Genomic DNA, 7,774 nt, shown 5'->3' with positions numbered 1-7,774 from the left:
AATCGCCGATGGCGAAATGGGCAAAAATAACCTCAGGACACAACTATTTCACAAAGTGAACTATGGGCGAAACAATTTCACTCTGCTGACCCTTTTGTGTAGCATCGGCGCTACACGCCTGAGCAGCGTGCCACCCCGGTTAAAAGAAAATTGTTAAGTCAGCATGTAGTGCCTAAGAGCTGGGACCTATACTATACAGTGCAGCGCCCAACCTCTAGGCGTTGCACGACTGATCAACTCAGTTGTTTTCTACATGTATGAAAACAAGCACTTATTTGAGCAGTTGCAAGTCGGAGCGAAATATATGTAAACCGGTTAGTGTCCCGTGGCCGGTGCCCGCGTTTGCAAGTTGGAGCTCTAGTTTATTCATAGCTATGACTTGGGAAGTAGAAGTTCCAACAAAGAAGACTAGCAGATCTCGTAAGAGCAACTCTAAAAAAATTGCGTTTGAATGCCATGCACAATCGATAAGGATCATGGTTCACTCTTCCATGTCACATACATCTTAATGGAACGCACAAATGATATTAGTGAAATAACATGCATGCATCACCCACTAAATAAGGGAATGATCATACAAACAATCATAGAGATAACCAGAAATCACACATTAAGCATAGTATGATCAACCACACAATGAAACGTAGTATTCACGAGCATAAAAACAACCAAGTAGCACAAAACAAATGGACATTGTAGCAATGGGCAATGAAAACCAACAAGCAAAAGAACAAGACACTCTCCCTTGAAGCCTATGATCTATACATTTCCTTCCTCTTTGGCGACAACTTACCAAAAAGCTCGAAAAAGTATAGCGCTATACGTCTCTCTAGGCACGATTCTTCGGATCTCCTGAAGGGGTCTTCTGGCTTTTGGCTCGGGTTTGCGTAGATGGCGTTGGGAGAATTGCCTTTGCGAAGGCTTCTATTGAAGTATGTTGCACTGGTGGTGTAGACATTGGAGGTGGCACTGGAGCAGTGGCGGCAGGTGCAGAGTGAGTAGGCCTCGTGTTTGCAACTAGCACAACTGAAGACCTGGGTGCCCTTGGCACAGTCTAAAACCTCTCAGTAGTGGTATGCTCATTTACATCTTCACAATTTAGATATATTATAACCGAGCACTAATACAAGCATCTCAGGGCACTAGTAATTTCATTCACTGGATCGGCTGTTTTAGCCATTCATTGCCGTTAGATTCCTTGGTCGGGCGCATTTTTTGAGGGATTGGTCAATGGGCGCATGGGCCGCGGATCATCTTCTGCTCCAGAATGGGCAACTGACTGAGCTGACGCCGTGAGGGCCGCTATTCCCATAGCAAAATCGTAACTCTATCATTGATTCAGGTCCACAGGTGGCGTTGCGGCATCGCCATCCGCGCTTCTTGCCTTCCATCTCCCTCACCCACAGCCGACGCCCTCTCCTCCGTCCTTCACCAGAAAATCACCAACCTTTTCAATTTCCTTTCGCACTCCCATGATCAGCGGCGAAGATGAGAGGGCGATAGATCCGCGTGGGCGAGGAGGTGTCGCTGATAGTCAGGGCGTGCCGGCTGGGTTTTGGTTAAGCTTCTCTTCGATGTTTTCCTCTGGCATGGGCGAGAGCAGATCCTTGAGATGACACTCCCAATGGACGCTGCAGTGCCTCATCGGCTGGGGCATCTGATCACCTGGGTATCAACAAACTGGGATGACCATATGGCAATGCCTTGCTCCTGTAAACAGGGGATGGATTTAACGCCCACTGTGTCCCTCAGCTTCATCATCAGCCAAAATCTGGATGCGTCCTATCTTTGATCCTCCTGCACTCCTTGCCCCCTTGCAAGGTTTGATTGCGACATCCTCTTTTTCAGAATTTAATTTGGTTCCTTGATCTCCTTTCCTAGGTTTTGCATTTTCCACCCTGTTTTAATAAGACCATCACGTCTGTTGGTTTGTCAGGAGGAGGACAACATCCAGCAAGATATGGTGCTACAAAAATAGTAAATCAGGTCAGTGTGTTGTACCCTCAGCTGTTCTTATCTTTGTTCTTTGTTGCTATTATTCATCTCCCGATTATGTTGCTTAGTTGTGATATATTTCCATACACGTGTTGTCTCTAGAGATCTAGAAACCTGTGATGAAAATTGTTGTTAGAATGGTCAACCCCATTGTCGATTTGCCGAAATTGTTATATGCTAGGAAATGAGACTCAAAACTTATTTAGAACATATCTAAATACATTCTTAATGAAGTAGTTAGTTAGTATAAAACCATGGCACCGACTGGCTTGCTCATAAATATATTGGTTATTTTTTACCTTCGATATATGAGTTAGTCCTTTGTTGATGCACCAATGTACTTACTTTTTAGGATTGATGCATCTTCCTATGTGTATCTTCTGAACCATACATTCATCTTGTTCAGCAATATATTTATATGGTTCTATATTGGTGTCTATTGTTAGACTTCACTTTAATGTCCTTCACGATCCAAAACCCTTAGTTAATTAATCCGGACGTTTCATACTATTTACAGGGCAAGAAATCTCAATGCAAGTGCAGCGGGTTTGCTTAGTACATGTATGTGTAATCAGTTTTCAGCAAGTTTTTCGTACTTACATCTCCTGTCAAGAGGGAAAAAATATCTATCTACACCGACAGTCCATGGTCCTGAAATGTATATGTACATAAATGCCTCGTGAAGAAATGAACAAAAGCTTTATGCAACTTCTCTTAGTATGTAGCTTTTCTTTTATCATGTTGTACTTGCAAATGATTTTTTACAACACTGAGCGCTAGATGACGATGATTATGGCTTATGAGCATTTCGTGTATGCTGGTGTGCAGAAGGTCGTACTTGTAGCAAAATCATGATGATTTTTTTTCTCGCACAAAATATGTGGTGATTGGTTGTCTTCTTTCCCATCAGTTTTGCAAGCAGTGGTGGATTGTTGTTTCCATTGAGCTGCTGCCTGGATTGCTACCGATCGAATAGAGGATGTCCATGGAATTCTCTGGTACCAGCGCCCATATGGCTTCCATTCAGATTCTGTAGTTGAAGAAGGTAGAGAAAATATCTACTTTAGACTTTATTCCCTCTTGTATATAACTTAGTGACTTTTTTATCCTTGCAAAAAATGACATGTTTGAGACCTCAATAGTAAAAGATTTTTATTGCTTTGTTTGTGCTAAAAATGTGTTCTTAACATTTTAGTGAGCGTCCAACAGAGGACATTTTTCTTAGAAAAAGATGTATCATGTATGCAATGCTAAGAGTATAATATGAAGATTTTACTTACATCCTCACAGTAATTGTTGCATTTTCAGATCTTTGTCTCTGTTGCTGGGTAAACACTGCAAATGATAGCTGCCTATCAAAGTTACCTCTTATGCATTCTTGAAATTCCCTGCAAATTCTTGCTTAAGGTTACTGTTTACCGAGTGAAAGCAGATGTTGCTCCATCATAGCTTAGTATCTTTTCGTTTTTTACTTACTACTTACATAAGTATCTTCCATATCAAAAGAAAAAGGGAAACATTTAGTCTAATGTAGAATATTCCATAGTTGATCTTGTCTCTGTGTACTTGAACAAATTCCTCTCTCTATCGAAAAACACTAAAAATAGATGTGCGCAGCAACGCATGCCATCAAAGATCTATTCTTCTCTAAGCTTCTCCACAATAGACTGAATCTCTGTGACCTTGACATCTAAGTTGAATATCTTGTCCTCCACAATCCGATCTAAGCTCTCCTAGTTCTTGGCTAAGTTGGACATACTTCACTCAATCCTCAGTGTTGCTTCCAACAGACATGTCATTTCGTCTTGCTTGGACTTGAGATTTGCAATTGGGGCATTGGGTGCAGTGGCTTCCTTTGCCGCCCTTGCTACTGTTGTTGCTGCCTGTGCCTTCTCTTGAGCCTTAACTGAAGTAGGGTGTGAAAGATCCATCACCACTACATTATCTTCGAACTCTGGCTGAAGAGGAAGGTGCTCACGATCAAGTAGATATGTATCTATGCCAACCTTGGAGTTGATAAGCATCTTAATGTAGGGGCATATCCACAAGACCTTTTCTGCTCAGCAATTGTCCTCTTGATCGTCTCAACAATCAAACTCATGACTTTGAATTTTTTAGGTGGGGAGTCAAATAATTTAGGAAAATTTATAGAGTGGTCATGGATCATCCTCTCATCTCTAGATTTGGGCAGAAGAGTGAATCTCAGAATAGTGTTAGTTGTGGCCAAACCTGCTAGCAGATGCTTGACTGACCCGAGCTTGTCAGTTTCCAAATCATCATCCGGAATGGTCTGATACATGTTAGCCATGGAGTTGTTGTCCATCCTGGGCTTCCCATAGACATCAACATCATATTAATCTTCTTCATGGGCATTCAGAAGAGCAGCCCACTCATGTGACCTTAGTCATCCATGTGATCCTGTCATCAAGATAGAAGTGTGATGTGGAGTAAAACTGCGTGATCATCTCGTCATTCCACTTTGTAAGCTTCTAACCAACAAATGCATCAACTCCACCAAGTCTTAAGCTCTCATGAACCTGGGGGAAGTAGTCTTCATTTGCATCGATGTACTTCCAGTCTAGCCACTTCACGTCATTGACAATGGGCTTCTTATCAAGTAGCACAGTTGCATAGAAGTCTTGTTGTTCCCTAGTGTGGAAACAGTAATCACAGGCTGTCCTCCTCCTCACCGAATATGGACCCACTTTCCTCCATTCTCTCAAACCCTTGTCCTTCCCGAGCATCATGTTCTCTGCAACTAGATGAGCATCATCAAGATCTGGAATCTTGGGCTTTAATTTTCTAAGCCCTGGTGGCTCATCATCATCCTGAACTTCAGGCACAGGGGTCTTGCTCTTCTCATCAGCTGGAATGTTCCTAGTTGACCTCTTGGGTGCATAAACCTTGGGCTTTGACTTGGGCTTGGAGGGAGTAGCAACTGACTTCATGGCATCAGCCAAGAGCTTCTGAGTTTTAGCTGGAGGTTCTTCAACAACTGGTTCCTCCTGTTTCTCCTCATCAATCATCATCGAGGGTCTTCCAATAACATGAGCTATTGTCTTCTTCACCCTCTCTTTCCTTTTCTTCTTCCCTGGAGCAGCCTCTGCATCATATTGCTCCTCAAGTGTGAAGGTCATTGTCTCTTGTGAATCTATAGTTTCCCGAGGTTTTGACATTGGAACTCTTTTGGCAGGGCTTTCTTCTTAGCACCAGGCTTGGTGGTGGCTGCAGAGCCATATTCCTTTCTAAGAGCTGCTTTCTTCTTGGAAGTGACCTCTTCATCGGCAACAAATTCATCATCCTCACTTTCTGAGGTTCTCTTCTTCCTTATTCTAGTGGCAGCCTTTGGCAAGTTCCTTGGAGTGCTCGTGCTGCTATCATCATAACTGTCACTGGGGCTTGAACCCTCACTAATATTGCATTTTTCTTTGACCAATTTTGACTGTCACTTGCATTTTACATCTTGCAAAGCTGACCCTGTGAATAGATAGGTATGGGAAGAGTGGATGAGTATCACAGAAAGAAAATTGTTTATCAAAAATTTAGAGTCCAAACTTTAGTTTTAGTTTTCCACATAAAGCATTTCAGAGCTATCGATTTGATTATGATACTAAAGCACTCACAGAACCTAAACACACAATATCAGTCAGACCGAGTTGTGGTTTGGTGGCTCCTAGATGCTAGGGTTTCACTTAGATTTTACTTTCGGTCTCACCGATCAGTACGTTTCGGTGGCACTGAGTTGTACTTGTGCAATGGTCTGAGCCAATCGGTGGGACCGAAAATTTCATTTCGGTCGGTCCGAGATAAGTTCGAAAGAAACCTAACCCTATTTTTTTCAAATCTATTCTAATGGAATTATCTGGTGGATAGAAGTATTGCAGTTGTGACAAGATACTAGGCATTGTCCTTGTGCATTGAATCGGAAGGGGATAACACAAGGAGATCGAGTCGTACCCCTAACTTGGTGACTGATGTCGCTTGAAACTACGTTGGTATTTCCCCGAAGAGGAAGGGATGATGCAGTACATCTACGGTAGATATTTCCCTCAGTTATGAAACCAAGGTATCAATCCAGTAGGAGGCCAGGCCAAGCTATGTAAACGGTACTTGCACACAAAGAACAAATACTTGCAACCCGACGTGTAAGAGGGGTTGTCAATCCCTCCTTGGGCAAAAAATAGATTGGTTTGTATGATTTTGGATAAATAGATCTCACAATAACACAAAATAAATAAATAAAGGAAAAAGTGCAGCAAGGTATTTTTGGGTTTTTAGAATAATAGATCTGAAAATAAAAGGAAATAAAAATAGATCTGAAAGCAAATATGATAAAGAATAGACCCAGGGACCGTAGATTTCACTAGTGGCTTCTCTCGAGAAATAGCATACGGTGGGTAAACAAATTAGTGTTGGGCAATTGATAGAAGATCAAATAATTATAACGATATCGAGGCAATGATCATTATATAGGCATCATGTCCAAGATTAGTAGGCTGAAACGATTCTGCATCTACTACTATTACTCCACACATCGACAACTATCCAACATGGATCTAGTGTATTAAGTTCATGGAGAAACAGAGTAATGCGAAAAGAACGGGGACATGATGTAGACAAGATCTATTCATGTAGGAATAGCCCCCATCTTGTTATCCTTAATAGCAACAGTACATGCGTGTCTTGCTGCCCCTTCTATCACTAGGAAAGAACACCGAAAGATCAAACCCATCACAAAGCACCTCTTCCCATGGTAAGAAAAATCGATCCAGCCGGCCTAAATTAACCAAAGATTTGAAGAATAAATATGAGGCTATAAGTAATCATGCATATAAGGGATCAAAGAAAACTCAAATAATTTTCATGGATATAGATCTTATCGTAAACTCAAACTTCATCGGATCTCAACAAACACACCGCAAAAAGCCATTACATCAAATAGATCTCCAAGAGACCATTGTATTGAGAATCAAAAGAGAGAGAGAAAGCCATCTAGCAACTTCCTACGGACCCGTAGGTCTATGGTGGACTACTCACGCATCGTCGGAGAGGCACCAATGAAGATGATGAACCCCTCCGTGATGGTGTAGATTGGATTTCGTGGTTATGGAACTTGCGGCAGCTAGAATTGTGTTTCAGTGTCTCCCCTATGGTTTCTGGAATATTTGGGAATTTATAGGGCCAAGAGGCGATGCAGGGGGCTTTGTGGGGGGCACAACCCCCTGGGCGTGCCCTGGTTGGTTGTGCTCCCCACGGGCCTCCCTTGTGGCACTTCTTTGGCCCACTGGGTTTCTTCTAGTCTGAAAAAAAATCATGAAAAAGTTTCACTGTGTTTGGACTCTGTTTGGCACTGATATTCTGTGAAGTAAAAAACAAGCAAAAAACAACAACTGGCACTGGGCACAATGTGAATAGGTTAGTCCCAAAAAATGATATAAAGTTGCTATAAAATGATTGTAAAACATCCTAGAATGATAATATAACATCATGGAACAATAAAAAATTATAGATACATTGGAGACGTATCAGCATCCCCAAGCTTAATTCCTGCTCGTCCTCGAGTAGGTAAATGATAAAAACAGAATTTTTGATGTGGAATGTTGTCTAACATATTCATCACATATTCTTTTTGTTTTGTAGTATGGACATTTGTACTTTCAGATGGTTCAAGGCAATAGTCTACTTTTAACATGAAGAATTCAATACTCAAGCATATCAACAACCAACTATGTCTTTCAAAATATCAACACTAAAGAAAGCTATCCCTAGCCCATCATGC

General features: G+C 41.7%; 1 long non-coding RNA gene across 1 annotated transcript; it reads left to right on the top strand.

The window, feature by feature from the left end:
* The first annotated feature begins 1,305 nt into the window (after positions 1–1,305).
* LOC123155641 (uncharacterized) lies at positions 1,306–2,666 on the top strand. Its single transcript, XR_006477549.1, has 3 exons — positions 1,306–1,821; positions 1,937–1,986; positions 2,513–2,666. It is a non-coding gene; the product is annotated as an uncharacterized lncRNA (long non-coding RNA).
* Positions 2,667–7,774: the final 5,108 nt, after the last annotated feature.

This window comes from Triticum aestivum, chromosome 7B (genome assembly GCF_018294505.1).
Source record: "Triticum aestivum cultivar Chinese Spring chromosome 7B, IWGSC CS RefSeq v2.1, whole genome shotgun sequence".
NCBI lineage: Eukaryota > Viridiplantae > Streptophyta > Magnoliopsida > Poales > Poaceae > Triticum > Triticum aestivum.
Note: the sequence above shows the minus strand (reverse complement) of the source record. Positions and strands in the feature narration are given on the sequence as shown.